The following is a 16,107-nucleotide window of genomic DNA, read 5'->3' as shown; positions in this document are numbered from 1 at the left end:
CTCTGTCTCTCCCCTCTGTCTCTATCTCTCCCCTCTGTCTCTATCTCTCCCCTCTGTCTCTATCTCTCCCCTCTGTCTCATCTGTCTCTCTCTCCCCTCTGTCTCATCTGTCTCTCTCTCTGTATCTCTCTCTCCCCTCTGTCTCTCTCTCTCCCCTCTGTCTCTCTCTCCTCTGTCTCTCTCTCTCTCCTCTGTCTCTCTCTCTCCTCTGTCTCTCTCTCTGTCTCTCTTTCTCCCCTCTGTCTCTCTCTCTCCCCTCTGTCTCTCTCTCTCCCCTCTGTCTCTCTCTCTCCCCTCTGTCTCTCTCCCCTCTGTCTCTCTCCCCTCTGTCTCTCTCTCTCCCCTCTGTCTCTCTCTCTCCCCTCTGTCTCTCTCTCTCTCTCCCATCTGTCTCTCTCTCTCTCCCCTCTGTCTCTCTCTCTCCCCCCTCTGTCTCTCTCTCTCTCTCCCCTCTGTCTCTCTCACCTCTGTCTCTCTCTCCCCTCTATCTCTCTCTCTCTCCCCTCTGTCTCTCTCTCCCCTCTGTCTCTCTCCCTCTCCTCTGTCTCTCTCTCTCTCCCCTCTGTCTCTCTCTATCACCTCTGTCTCTCTCTCTCCCCTCTGTCTCTCTCACTCCCCTCTGTCTCTCTCTCTCCCCTCTGTGTCTCTCCCTTCTCTCTCTCTCCCTTCTGTCTCTGTCTCTCCCTTTCTCTCTCTCTCCCTTCTGTCTCTCCCCTCTGTCTCTCCCCTCTGTCTCTATCTCTCCCCTCTGTCTCTATCTCTCCCCTCTGTCTCATCTCTCTCTCTCTCTCCCCTCTGTCTCTCTCTCTCTCCCCTCTGTCTCTCTCTCTCTCCCCTCTGTCTCTCTCTCTCCCCTCTGTCTCTCTCTCTCCCCTCTGTCTCTCTCCCTTCTCTCTCTCTCCCTTCTGTCTCTCTCTATTCCCTCTGTCTCTCTCTCCCCCCTCTGTCTCTCTTTCTCCCCTCTGTCTCTCCCACTCTCCCCTCTGTCTCTCTCCCTTCTCTCTCTCTCTCCCTTCTGTCTCTGTCTCTCCCTTTCTCTGTCTCTATCTCTCCCCTCTGTCTCTGTCTCTCCCCTCTGTCTCTATCTCTCCCCTCTGTCTCTATCTCTCCCCTCTGTCTCATCTGTCTCTCTCCCCTCTGTCTCTCTCTCTCTCCCCTCTGTCTCTCTCTCTCTCCCATCTGTCTCTCTCTCTCTCTCCCCTCTGTCTCTCTCCCTTATCTCTCTCTCCCTTCTGTCTCTGTCTCTCCCTTTCTCTCTCTCTCTCCCTTCTGTCTCTCCCCTCTGTCTCTATCTCTCCCCTCTGTCTCTATCTCTCCCCTCTGTCTCTATCTCTCCCCTCTGTCTCATCTCTCTCTCTCTCCCCTCTGTCTCTCTCTCTCTCCCCTCTGTCTCTCTCTCTCACCCCTCTGTCTCTCTCTCCCCTCTGTCTCTCTCTCCCCTCTGTCTCTCTCCCTTCTCTCTCTCTCCCTCTGTCTCTCCCCTCTGTCTCTATCTCTCCCCTCTGTCTCTGTCTCTCCCCTCTGTCTCTATCTCTCCCCTCTGTCTCTATCTCTCCCCTCTGTCTCATCTGTCTCTCTCTCCCCTCTGTCTCATCTGTCTCTCTCTCTCCTCTGTCTCTCTCTCTCCCCTCTGTCTCTCGCTCTCCCCTCTGTCTCTCTCCTCTGTCTCTATCTCTCCCCTCTGTCTCTATCTCTCCCCTCTGTCTCTATCTCTCCCCTCTGTCTCATCTGTCTCTCTCTCCCCTCTGTCTCATCTGTCTCTCTCTCCCCTCTGTCTCTGTCTCTCTCCCCTCTGTCTCTATCTCTCCCCTCTGTCTCTGTCTCTCCCCTCTGTCTCTATCTCTCCCCTCTGTCTCTATCTCTCCCCTCTGTCTCATCTGTCTCTCTCTCCTCTGTCTCTCTCTCTCCCCTCTGTCTCTCTCTCTCCCTTCTGTCTCTCCCCTCTGTCTCTATCTCTCCCCTCTGTCTCTATCTCTCCCCTCTGTCTCATCTGTCTCTCTCTCCCCTCTGTCTCTCTCTCTCTCCCCTCTGTCTCTCTCTCTCTCCCCTCTGTCTCTCTCTCTCCCCTCTGTCTCTCTCTCCCCTCTGTCTCTCTCCCTTCTCTCTCTCCCTTCTGTCTCTGTCTCTCCCTTTCTCTCTCTCTCCCTTCTGTCTCTCCCCTCTGTCTCTATCTCTCCCCTCTGTCCCTGTCTCTCCCCTCTGTCTCTATCTCTCCCTCTGTCTCTATCTCTCCCCTCTGTCTCTATCTCTCCCCTCTGTCTCTATCTCTCCCCTCTGTCTCATCTGTCTCTCTCTCCCCTCTGTCTCATCTGTCTCTCTCTCCTCTGTCTCTCTCTCTCTCCCCTCTGTCTCTCTCCCTCCCCTCTGTCTCTCTCTCCTCTGTCTCTCTCTCTCTCCTCTGTCTCTCTCTCTCCTCTGTCTCTCTCTCTCTGTCTCTCTTTCTCCCCTCTGTCTCTCTCTCTCCCCTCTGTCTCTCTCTCTCCCCTCTGTCTCTCTCCCCTCTGTCTCTCTCCCCTCTGTCTCTCTCTCTCTCTCCCCTCTGTCTCTCTCTCTCCCATCTGTCTCTCTCTCTCTCTCCCCTCTGTCTCTCTCTCTCCCCTCTGTCTCTCTCTCCTCTGTCTCTCTCTCCCCTCTGTCTCTCTCTCTCTCCCCTCTGTCTCTCTCTCGCCTCTGTCTCTCTCCCTCTACTCTGTCTCTCTCTCTCTCTCCCCTCTGTCTCTCTCTATCCCCTCTGTCTCTCTCTCTCCCCTCTGTCTCTCTCACTCCCCTCTGTCTCTCTCTCTCCCCTCTATCTCTCTCCCTTCTCTCTCTCTCCCTTCTGTCTCTGTCTCTCCCTTTCTCTCTCTCTCCCTTCTGTCTCTCCCCTCTGTCTCTATCTCTCCCCTCTGTCTCTGTCTCTCCCCTCTGTCTCTATCTCTCCCCTCTGTCTCTATCTCTCCCCTCTGTCTCATCTGTCTCTCTCTCCCCTCTGTCTCTCTCTCTCCCCTCTGTCTCTCTCCCTTCTCTCTCTCTCCCTTCTGTCTATGTCTCTCCCTTTCTCTCTCTCTCTCCCTTCTGTCTCTCCCCTCTGTCTCTATCTCTCCCCTCTGTCTCTATCTCTCCCCTCTGTCTCTATCTCTCCCCTCTTTCTCTATCTCTCCCCTCTGTCTCATCTGTCTCTCTCTCCCCTCTGTCTCTCTCTCTCTCTCCCCTCTGTCTCTCTCTCTCCCCTCTGTCTCTCTCTCTCCCCTCTGTCTCTCTCTCCCCTCTGTCTCTCTCCCTTCTCTCTCTCTCCCGTCTGTCTCGGTCTCTCCCTTTCTCTCTCTCTCCCTTCTGTCTCTCCCCTCTGTCTCTATCTCTCCCCTCTGTCTCTGTCTCTCCCCTCTGTCTCTATCTCTCCCCTCTGTCTCTATCTCTCCCCTCTGTCTCTATCTCTCCCCTCTGTCTCATCTGTCTCTCTCTCCCCTCTGTCTCATCTGTCTCTCTCTCCTCTGTCTCTCTCTCCCCTCTGTCTCTCTCTCTCCCCTCTGTCTCTCTCTCCTCTGTCTCTGTCTCCTCTCTCTCTCCTCTCTCTCTCTCTCTCTCTCTCTCTCTCTCCTCTGTCTCTCTCTCTCCTCTGTCTCTCTCCTCTGTCTCTCTCTGTCTCTCTCTCTCCCCTCTGTCTCTCTCTCTCCCCTCTGTCTTTGTCTCTCCCTTTCTCCATCCCCCTCTGTCTCTCTCTCTCTCCCCTCTGTCTTTGTCTCTCTCTCCCTCCCCCTCTGTCTCTCTCTCTCTCTCTCCCCCTCTGTCTCTCTCTCTCTCCCCTCTGTCTGTCTCTCTCTCTCTCTCTCCCCCTCTGTCTGTCTCTCTCTCTCTCTCTCCCTCTGTCTCTCTCTCCCCTCTGTTTCTCTCTCTCTATCCATCTCTCCCTGTCTCTCCAACCCCCTCTGTCTCTCTCCTTACGTGTCTCATTCTCCCCCATGGTCTCTTTCTCTGTCTCTCTCCCCTCTGTCTCTTTGTCTCTCTCTTTCCCTCTGTCTCTCTATCTATCTGTCTCTCCCTGTCTCTCCCACCCCCTCTGTCCAATTTACATCTAATATCTAATTTCCTTCATTCTCTTGATATCCTTTGTTGAAAATCATATCTAAATATGCTCAGTAGCTGCTGATTGGTGGCTGCACAATAGATACCTCATGTGATTGGATCACCCATGTGCATTGCTATTTCTTCAACAAAGGATATCTAAAGAATGAAGGCATATCCTAGCCAGTGCCTCACCTGCCTCTGACCTCACTGCACGTCACTGTATCTAAGCCTCTGCAAACTGCCCCCTTATTTCAGTTCTTTTGACAGACTTGCATTTTAGCCAATCAGTGCAGGCTCCTAGGAACGCCACGTGTGTGAGCAGAGTGTTATCTATATGAAACACATGAACTAACACCCTCTAGTGGTAAAAAACTGCAAAAATGCCCTGAGCTAAGAGGCTGCATTCAAGGGCTTAGAAATTAGCATATGAACCTCCAAGATTTAGCTTTCAACTAAGAATACCAAGAGAACAAAAAAAACTGTGATAGAAGTAAATTGGAAAATTATTTAAAATTACATGCCCTATCTGAATAATAAAAGTTTGTTTTGGACTAGACTGTCCCTTTAAAGTAACTAGTAGTACTCAAATTGTTACCTTCCCAATGTAATTTTAAAGGGACAATAAAGTCAAAATTAAATCCAGATTTAAATAGAGCGTGTAATTTTAAACAACTTTCCTGTGTACTTCTATTTCTATTATATAATTGCTTAATTTTGTTGGTGGAAAAAAATAGAAGGCTATTATAGTAGAAAATAGGCTCAGGCGCACCAATGCACTACTGGGAGCTAGCTGCTGATTGGTGGCTGCATATTTATGGCTCTTGTCATTGACTCACCTGATGTACTATGCTACCTCCCTGGAGTGCATTGCTGCTACTTTAACAAAAGATACAAAGAAAATGAAGCAAATGTTATAATAGAAGTAAACTTTAAAGTTGTATAAAAATGTAAGACCTATCTGAATCATGAAAGATAAAAAATCAGGTTTCAGGTATTTTTTAAAGGTATGCAAGTTAAAATAAAAAGCACTCAATTCACTATTTAACAATTTAAACTTAAAAATGTACCTACATTAAACAAACAAAAAAAAATGAGTTTCTGGATTTGTTCAGCCATTTCCTAGACTTCACTGCAGAGCCCTCTAATATAGCTAAGAAAGACAGCTTTTGTTTTAACAAGAAAAAAAAATGTTGGATAAAATAAATCTGCAATATTAATCTTTCTTCTTGGGTTCTTAATGGGGGGGGGCGAGTATCTTTGTAATCTCTATGTCTCTCACCTACATAAATGTTTATTTTCAGCAATCCCTTTGGTAATCATGATTGGCAGACCTCATAGTTTTATTTGCACAAAAGGAGCATCTCCTTTAATGAATAAACAAACTAACAAAAGGATGTAACCAAAACATTGAGTTTATTCTAGCCAATAAAACCATAACTCTAAATGCAGGTGGGAAAGTCATATTGTCAGGTGGGGGAGGCAATTCTGCAGACATGGAAGGCTTCAAATTTTCAGGTTTACATTATGCACTCGCAATCTCTTGTCAGTTGATTGACTCTTGTGTCAGCCAATAATAAGATGAAAAGACATCCGGAATCCTGACAGACAACCCATGATTTTGTACCTCTAACCCTAGTTTCTAAGGAACAACTGTCCCTGATAAGTCCCCCAAAACTGTCCTCACAGCATGTGATGCTGTAACACGTGCAAGTAGCAAGCACAGTCACATAATTGTCCCCCACAAACTCTACCACACAGCCAGACAGTAGAGGCAGCACAAGCCATCGGGGGTGGCACTAGGAGCAGAGATCTCACCAGTTACAGGTAAGTTCAGGGGTGTGCATGTGTCTGCAGCACTATATCGCAGCAGTTTTGTAGCAATCCCCCGGCAATCCCTGGGAAGCAGGCAGTCTGGTGTTCTGGTCGGGGGCTAACTAATCACAGATGGGACGTCACTCGCAGCCATGTTCTCACATCCCCAGGCTTTCCCTCACACTGCATATAAACCCTGTGCCGTAGTGGGGATCAGTGCCCGGTGCCACATGGGGAAGTGCCAAAGGTAAGCAGCGCTAGGTGCCTGTTACCGCTCAGGCCGTTTGGAATTGGATCCTTTCTATGGATCTGCAGCACCTCCCGGTCGGATGAAGGAGGCAGCTCCAGTGCTCGCATGATGTCCATATCAGATTGGAGAATGAATGATGCAGAAGCTGCTCCGCTATCTCAGGGGCAGACCGCGGCCAAACCCGGGCTATGGGAAATACTGACTCTCGGCTCAGAAGGAAGCTCTTCACATGGTAAGAGTGTAACAAGCAAGTGTGGGCTACAAGGATCGGTGACTGCTTCCTACATCACGGCCGAAGTTCCTGCTCTATAGATCGTCACTAAGCTCTAGAGATGAGCTTTAAAGTCCAGGAAGTTGTCAGGAAATCATCAAATGCAGGTGGCTGAGATGAGGAGGGACCAGTGTCTGTTGTACACGTGTGTCACTTTGTCTAATTGTCACTTACTGTAGCACCTGGCTGGGAAAAAGTAAATGCACACCACATACTATACTAGGTCAATATAGTTTTTATTTTGTCACCTTGGATCTGGTCTTCTAAACTAACGTTATAGTCATTTTTGTTTGTAGGTTAATACAAGTTAGTTGCTCTGATAAACTTGCTCTTTTGCATTAAAAAGCTCTTTTAGTAGAGCCATTACCATCTTAGTGAGCTGATGCAATATATATAAATCATTTGTATTTTTTATACTTTGGACAGGAATAAATGTACTGGAAATGAGTTTTTAACATTGGCATAGTATCAGCCATGCTTTTAGATTCAAATCAAATTGATTATTAAAAATATTCAAATGTAAAAGAAAAAAACTACTTTTGATACATGTTAGTCATCAAATAAAAACAAATTTAATGTTCCTTTAAATAAAAGATAAAATTAGAGCTTATGACCATTACTGTTTTTTATTGTGCTAGGGAGGGGTTGTGTGTGTGAGAAGGGCAGATGAACCTCTCTATAGGTACTGGGGAGGGGCCTGTGTGTGTGTGAGAGAGGAAGAGGGAACCTTTATAATAAATATCTGTATATAAAAATACTGGGGAGGGCATGTGTGTGTATGAGAGAGGCAGAGGAACCTATCTATAGTATTATATTTCTCTATATATGGTACTGGGGAGTTTTATGTGTGAGGCAGTGAAGACCTGTTTATAGTATTATATTTGCATATGATGCACCAGGGAGAGAACTGTGTATGTGAGAGGCAGATTAGACTCTTTGTAGTATTGTAGTATTATATATCAGTATATAAGGTACTGGTGAGGGTCAATGTGTGTGAGGCAGATGGAGCCTCTCAATAATATACATAAATCTAAATATGTTTTTGGTGAGAGGGCTATGTGTGTAAGGCAGAGGGAACCTCTCTATAATGTTAAATATATATTTATTTATAAGTTACTGGGGAGGAGCTCTGTGAGTGAGGCAGAGGGAACCTCTCTAAAATATAATAATAATTATATATATATATATATATATATATATATATATATATATATATATATATATATATATATATATATATATATATATATATATATATATGGAAGGGGCTCTGTGAGTGATGCAGAGGGATCCTCTCTATAATATTACATTTTTGTATATATGGTAATGGGAGGGGCTGGGTGTGTGAGGCATTTTCCTTTTGCTTCCATTTCTTTTATGAATTACATTCCGTACATTCTGCTATATATATATAATCTGCACCATAATAAATAGGCTGAGCTAAATTAAATGGGAGGAACTTTAGGGCAGGGGGTGTGGTAAAAAAAATGTCATACAGGTAATTGATAGCTGCAATGTGTCCCTGAATTTTTTTTTTAAATGTTGGCAACTATGGGAAAGCTGTTACAGTCTGCCTATTATGGGTACCTAGGTCTAACTGATATTTGCTGCTTTGCCTATAAATGCCTATTTTTGGTCTCAGCCCAGTCCTGACTGTGAGTGCTTTTGCATATCACACAACTTCACACTAACTATCATAGTTTTAGGTCCATGGATTGTACATCAAAGTTACTCCATATAACATTAGAACCCAAATTTGCATGTGCACATTCCAAAACAGAAGATATAACTTTGAATATGTTTGTACCTCATTCTTTAGATCTGTAGCACTATGATTTAGAAAATGCTACATCAAAGCTATTCCATGTAACATTAGAGCTCACATTTGCATGTGCATGTACCAAATAAGAAGCTACAAGGCACATCATGTTTATATCTGTTGCACTGTGATTTAGAAATGGGTACATTTATTTCTGTGTTTACTGCAACATCCAATCATAAAATGATCAAGACTTTTGTGATAATAATGCTTCTCGCATTTGTGCATTGGAGTACCTTGTTTTGTATTTTATAGTATTTGAACTAAAATTGTTGTCTGGTGAAAAAAATAAAAAATTGTGATTTTTTTTTAGCAGAAAGCGTTGTTGGACTGTGTGCAGATGACACATTCTAATTTTGTAGGTGCAGAAAGAAAAATCCAAAACTATGTGCAGATTAACATTGGGCATGGTCTGATAGGAGTTAGGTATGTAAGTCACATCATCCACAACTATGTTTGAGCAGTTACTGATATTTTACCTGTTGATGCAGAGATGATTTATGACTATGTAAAACAGTTTTGGTTGATGCAATGTTATGCTCAGACAAGGTGGTTAGCACTGCTGCCTGCCATTGAAAGAGTTCTTAAAATGTTATACAGCTAAAATCATATTTTCAGTCTCAGGAGAAATGTCTATTGTTTCTGCTGAATTCTTTAACAACTCTTTTCATGAAGCAGTCAAAGCAGAGGGAAAGACAGTCACTGTATTTGAAGTGACTGATAGTATTAACGGTTTGAAAACTACCTTGATGTCCAGAAATAAAGACTGTTTCCTTCCTTCAGCTGTTAACACAATTGTTGGATACTGGAAAGAGAGGAAGGAATACTATAAGAAAAGATAAAAAATAAAAAAGGTTTTGTGCCACTGCACTCTCATTCTATGTGCTGAGTTACTTGAACAAATGGACTGAAAAAAGCTTTCAGGGCCTGGAATCCTACAGCCAGGTAACCTTAAACAAAACACATTCATGGGAAGACATTGAGAGAACTTCATTTTCTTGTCACTAAAACTCTACCATCTGCTCAGTTGACTAAAAATTAAATGTATGATGAGTATGTCTATGTGAAGCAGTTTGATGTACTCATCATTTCTGAATGGGCTGCTAATAAAACACTGCCAGCTCAAAAATGTGTTGAAATGATCTTTCACTTTAACAACAACCATGTTTCTTGCTCAAAGGCCTTTCAATTAGTTTCTTTTCTGCCTTCATAAAATCAATGCTGCCACTGAACGGGTGTTTTCCCTCATCTATAGCATATGGGCCACAGAGAAGATTCACCTTGGTGTGGACGCTCTTAAGGCAACGTTAGAATATAAGGTCAACTTAGACAAAACTTATGTTGAGTTTTTTAAGATGCTTCGGATGAAGAAAGACCACCTTACAAAATGCACAAAATATAGCAGTCCCTCTTCTTCCTAATTATAAATTAAGGACAACAACATTTTTATCTTAGCAATAATTTTCACTATTGATTTTCATTGTAGGTAAACTACTGTAATTTTGAAAAGTTGCCTTTTTTTGTTGTTTTTTTGTATTTTTTTTATTGAGGTTGTGAAAGAAAAAGTACAAATTATATGAACATTAACACAACTAAAATGACAAAAGTTTAGGTTAGCCCTAGGGATTGAAATAAACATAGTCAACACAATGAGATACAGTAGTTGGGTATCTAGGTCCCCAGTTTTGTATTATTATCTTAAGTGCTTCCCTTTCACGACATAGGAGGCCACTCTTGGACCTAACAAGACATACAATCTAGGGAGGGAAAACTAGCCGTTGAGGTGGTCACTCATGGACCTGGATAATTTATAAAGAGAAGTAACTGATAATATAACATAGTTGATACTGGGTAATATATTATATTCACAAATCTATAGAGAGGGGGTCTGGTAACTGATATAGTTATGCCTATGGCAGTGAGATATAGATATATATAGGTAGCAGAATATCATGGCACACTATAGTTAAATGTATCAGAAAGGCTTAGTAGAAAGTACTGTCAATAGATGATCATAAGAGGAGATTTATCCAGCTGTGCAATAATAAAAAATAATAAAGTCCTCTTGGACTGATAGATCTTGACATAAGGGAGGGGGTATATGAAACAGCAAATGACTTTTAGATCTATATCACTTTATGGCCTACATAGATAGACTTATCACAGCTAGCAAGCATGGGCTACATAATGACAACATACAGTAAAGGCTGTGACACACTGCAAGCAGAGCGACGCGCAGCGTGTACATGCAGCTGTGCGCGCTCAGTGTGTCCTGCCTTTTCATCTCTGAGCACTCTGCTGCGTCAGGTCGCGTAGCTGAGCGCTCAGAGATGAAATATTTGAACTTCAGAAGCGATGCGACGCGGAGCGAAGCAGCTGCTTTGCCTCGCGCCGCATCGCTTGCAGTGTGTCACAGCCTTAATGGTAAGCTGGAGGGATGTGAGTGTAATCTAATAAATGGCTTAAAGTAAAGGTAAACTTTGGTGAATGAAAGCCCGTTTTTTAAAAATATTATTAAAAACAGGGGCACTTTCATTCATCAAAGTTTACAAATCAGCCGTTTTGATTAAAAACTTACCTTTTTTTCTTTTTCACCGCTACAGCAGTTTCCCCCTCCTGGAAATCCTCTCTTCACACATCAGCAATGACTAATCCGGCTTCCTCCAATCACGGCTTTCCACCCAGGGTGGTTATTGCCTGAGGCCATGCTGTGATTGGAGGAAGCCGGATTAGTCATTGCTCATGTGTGAAGAGAGGATTTCATGGAGGAGAAAGCTGCTCTGGCTGTGAAAAGAAAAAAAGGTAAGTTTTTAATCAAAACGGCTGATTTGTAAACTTTGATGAATGAAAGTACCCCTGTTTTTAATAGTATTTTTAAAAAAACGGGCTTTCATTCATCAAAGTTTACCTTCACTTTAATTGGACCTCTGATTGATTTAATATTGAAACGGCCCTTACTGGCTGCTGAGTAAGGTGAGAGCTAAACTATATGCAGATAAATTAATGGAATTGGAGAGAGAAAATAAGCAATTTAAGGACACCTATCCTCTCTGTGAGAGTCTCGATCATATCCAGTGGTCGTCATTAATACCATCTCGGAAGAGGAAGCTGGAAATGGTATATTGTTAAGTTATGGGCTTATAGTAGATATAAATAGGAGGCCTGATCAAGACTGTATTAGCAGTGTATATTTTATGAACAGTGGACTTCAAAGATCTCGGTAACAACCATATATGATATACATGTGGTATACATGGCATAAACTTATGAGGGTTTAATATATCTGGCAATTTACGGCCTACGTGACTAGACATATCGTAGTTAATAGGTATGGGCTGTGGAACGTTAGGGTACAGTAATGGTTGATTGGGCCTTAGATTAATATGATAAGCCAGGTCCCACTGGCTGCTTGATAAGGTGGGGCCAAAGCTATCTATAAATGGTCTAAAATTATAGGAAGGAAGAGAGGAGGAATGTGAGGACATACAACCTCCCAGGTGATCTCTCTGTAAGTACTGCAGTCAGACCATGTGGTCATCACTAATACCATGGTAAGAGGGGTAAGCTGAACATTATATATTACCAAGTCATAGGCTTATAACAAATATAGATTTAAGATCCACTCCAGACAATACCGGTAGTGCATATTCTATATACAGTAGACAGCATAGATTATGATAGATTTCTCTTATCCATGTAGGAAAACATTTCACCCATAGTAAACAGAGATGATAGGCATGTGATATACATGTCTTTTGGTTCAGGACCCTACAGAGCTGTTCCTGGTTCTTATGCTCTGATAACAACTTGGGCAATTTATTAATGTTGGTCCCAACTGAGTAAATCTAAAGTCGTTTCTCTGAATACTCACAAGCTATCTTGCTCAGTCAAAATGAGGTTGCTGAGCTCCAAACCAAAGCACGACAGCCCTGCAGCAGTAAGTAAAATATTGACAGCGAAGTAACTTGGGACCTTGTTTGTCCGGGGCGGAGCTCAAGGAACACGCCAGCGTGCACGCTGACGGAGTAACCGGAGCCAACTTTCCAACACCGCAGCGCCATAGCCCTTGTTTGGAGGACCGAATTGGGCGTGCAAGCCAGCGCATGTGACTGGTGGGTGCCGGAAGCCGAATTGTGGCGTAGGGCCGATCTCGCCACGGCCAGATGTTTGGAGACACTGTGAGCCCAGACTAAAAGGGGCTTTCTACAACAGAGAAGGAGCACGACCACTGTTTCCCAGGCTAAACAGTAACACTGCAGTTTGGCACAAGTACCTGTTGGGAGTTCGTGGGATCTGAGACACATGCTGCTGGTCTTCCCTGCAAGATAGGAGATAGCTATCCACAAACAGCACAAGAGCACAGTACAGAGGATCCGCTGGAACATCCCCCTGAGGCTCGCAAGTATACTGTATATTAAGAAAGACTGTGTGATATGCATATGATGTGAAGCTGGACACGGCTAAAACATAATTAGCATAATACCACTACTTATCTGAGGATTTAAGCGTTAAATAGGCGAGGCCAGTATCCGCACATTACAATACTTTGCTTGGGAATATATGTTGTAATAGTGGTAGCCCCGTCCTATAAGCTTTGGTCTAAACATACAACCTTTAAGGGATGTGAGGCATATAAGGATCCCCTAAGAGGAACTATCAAAGAGGATAGCTTGCAGTATATTGAATTGGGGAACTGTACATATCCTATTTTTCGACCTATCAAAGAAAGGGACAGTACCTGTTAGATGGTATAAGAATACAAAAGTGTCTAAGGAAGGTTTAATATACAGCTGTATACCATCCAGAATACAGGGACCCCGCCATAGAATAATACACAAAAGGAGCCTAAAAGTATGCAAGATTTCAAGTGGAGGAAGTATGAGGTCTAAAGAGAAAGAAGAAGATACATAGAAGGCCAAAGAGAGAGACTCTGTGGGATATATATGTTTGTGCAGTGGTCTGAACATTATATATGTTTCTGATAAGGCATATTATCCGTGCTTATTTTTCTATACTTACCTATAAAGTTTCTACAATTCTTTAAGAGGCATGAAAGTATGTGAGGCTGGTGCTAAGTAGAGTTATTATAAGAAGGGTGTGTATAAAACCCCAGAAATATTATCTCTATTAGGCAATACAAAGCTTTTTTGGATAAATGGCTATAGAAGTTATGTAAAAATTAAGTAAAATGGAATAAGGTTGCCTTAATTATAAGATAAGAGAAGGGAAGTCTGCCAAAAACAGGTGGCAATCTTGGTGTTGCAGTTAGACTATAGAATAAGCTCCAATTAAAGTTACTAATTTTGATTTCTAATTTTCTCTGATTTAGATATTGTCATATAACATTACACATATACACACTCAAAAAAACACACAAAAAAAACACACTCAAGCACAATTTGGTCAGGAAAGTAAGTTGACCAGAAAGACATCAGTTTTCCTTTTTTTATAAATTTCTGAAGATTTTTATTTTTCGTTTGTTCACCGTGGCACAAGAAGTTTTGGTTTGCTATACACAGAGTACACAATAACACAATACAAGTTGTTGATCTTGTATAAGGATTTAAACTCCCGCTAGGGGAGGGATATCTAAATATTATCCTCACTGGATACCTACACACAGGTTTTTTTCTTTTTGCACATATATGGAAAAATTTATCAAAACTAGATCACCAGCCATGCCGCCTAAAACTAAAGATAAAAAAACTATTAGTAAAGGTATAGAACAGACTGCAGAAATTAATTTAGATGACTCACAACTAACTAATGCAGATCCCCACTCACTTATGCAACAAATTTCAGACTTAATATTACCACAGTTTAACAACATAAAATTAGAGATTGCCACTTTATCCAATGAAATTAGACAATATGCTAGCAGATTAAATGAAGCAGAACTAAGGATCTCCAATGTAGAAGACCAGGTATATAATGTAGATCAAACAATATCCATACATAACAAACAGATCCTTGTCATGCAGAATAAAATAGAAGAATTAGAGGACAGAGCCCGTAGAAATAATATTAAGGTAGTGGGCCTCCCTGAATCAAGTGAATTTAAAGATTTGATAACTTTTGCGTCCCAAACCTTACCACACTATCTAGGCATACCTACGGCAGACCTCCCATTAAAAATAGAAAGAGCTCATAGAATAGGTATTAGAAGATCAGACCAAGAACATACAAAAGGGAGACCTATTATGATCAAAGTATTAAATTTCCAAGATAAGGTCAACATGTTAAGACAATACCGTAAACAAAACGAATTTATGATAGCCAATAGTAGGAGTTACTTATTTCAAGATTTCTCTGCGGAGACCAGTAGCAAAAGACGTGAGATGGCTCCTTACTGTACCAAGTTGATTGACGCTAAATGGCCAGCGAGGATGATTTATCCTGCGAAAATCTGTGTGGAAATTGATGGTGCAGTGAGGACCCTTCTTACAACTACGGAGGCCAAAGAATGTTGCCGTGAAAAGGGTCTATGATATGTATATATAAGAAATTAGCGGCAGAACTATGTGGGCAGGATGTGGACCAAACAAGTGATGTTTATGTTGTTTTTAAGTTTTTTTAAATTCTGCTGGATTGATAAGAGGCATGTGATATACATAGCGGAACTTAATAGTCAGAAGTAGAATTATATAGTCCCGCAATATGAAATACAAAAACATATTGTTGTCCATGGCTTTACATGACAAGTTAGTTAATAGGCTAAGATCCCTAATGTTCTTACTTTTGCCTCCCAGACTGCTCTCATTATAGAAGGGAAGCATGTTAGGTTAGGGCAGAAAAGGTAGATTCTCAGCCCACTCCAATGCGATAGTTCAGTACCTGGGTAATTGGGAGAGTTTTTTCTAGGAGCAAGGTGACTTCGGGAGCCGGTCCAGCGAACTCGAACTTGAGGTAAGGCAGATGGGTCAGTTGGGAGAAATTGTCTGAGTCCCGGAGTATACACCTCGTCGCTATGTACTCGCAGATAGATGGCAGTTGACGGGAGACCTGGAAATTTGCAGCGTCTCTGCAAATCAGTACGGCGACTGGGCCATAAGTGATGAGTAAATGCAGCCTTAACTCTGTGTTTGGTGTATCAAAGAGAATAGCTGCGATCTCAGGGGTTGCTGGCAGTGTGTGCTCTGAACTTGATGCGAGAGAGGATCTTTCCATATCAGCAGAGCCACCGCGAGTTTCTTTCATCAGTGAAAGGTTGTCTCCAATGCTTGCGCAGCTCTGGTTTGCTCCATCTGTTGGTGTGTTGATTTGGAGCTGGATCATGGCAGTAGTAGGTGCAGATTCCTCCCTTGTTGTGATAGCCAGGCTGTTAGGGCTAAGCTGTTTCAGAATAGCCACTGTCTCCAAGTGTTGGGTCTCCTGGTTGCCAGTTTCCAGAGAGGAAGCTCTTTTCCCTGCCGTGGGGAAGTCCAAGTGTTCAGTCTCTTGTAAGCCGGTTGGTCTTCCCCTATCAGGCTTGTGGAGAGCTGGGTAAAAGATCGCCGCTATTCTTTCCTCCAGTCTCTGGGCATGCTCCTGCAGCAATGCCTGCAATTACGTAATATGGAAAGTATTCTCCATTTTCAGTTAGCGTGTAGTGGATAGCGTAAACTTTAGCCTTAATTTGCTGTGAATATGTAGACCCCTCAGCAATAGGGACAATGCTGGTTTCAGGGGAAGGACTGCACGCTCAAGGCACAGCTAGTTGTGGGGACAGTGTTGAGGCTTCCGTAATAAGGGAAGGCCTCAGAATAAATAGCCCGGTACTGAGGGCAATTAAGCCACGTCAAGATTCAAAACCCTAAATTTCAAATCAGGCCGTCAACAGACCAGCCTCTCCAATAGTTTGAATATCACATATCCAGTTTTAGCATCACAATGTTAGCGATTTTTGGAGATAACTGAAGGAGCTGAAGCTCA

General features: G+C 43.0%; 1 protein-coding gene across 3 annotated transcripts in view; it reads right to left on the bottom strand.

Annotated features, from left to right (window-relative positions):
• The window catches only part of GDAP1 (ganglioside induced differentiation associated protein 1), a 220,462-nt gene that overhangs the window by 48,244 nt on the left and 156,111 nt on the right, over positions 1-16,107 (bottom strand). For 2 of the 3 annotated variants that reach the window (XM_053715138.1, XM_053715137.1), the window contains exon 2: positions 8,942-9,001. The exons of the other annotated variant lie outside the window; for it this stretch is intronic. The gene's annotated coding sequence lies outside the window, so the exon portion shown is untranslated. The remainder of the gene's footprint in view (positions 1-8,941; positions 9,002-16,107) is intronic. 3 annotated transcript variants of the gene reach the window in all.

The sequence above is a fragment of the Bombina bombina genome, chromosome 5 (genome assembly GCF_027579735.1).
Source record: "Bombina bombina isolate aBomBom1 chromosome 5, aBomBom1.pri, whole genome shotgun sequence".
Lineage (NCBI taxonomy): Eukaryota > Metazoa > Chordata > Amphibia > Anura > Bombinatoridae > Bombina > Bombina bombina.
The sequence above is the reverse complement of the archived record's forward strand: the minus strand, read 5'-3'. Positions and strand labels throughout refer to the sequence as shown.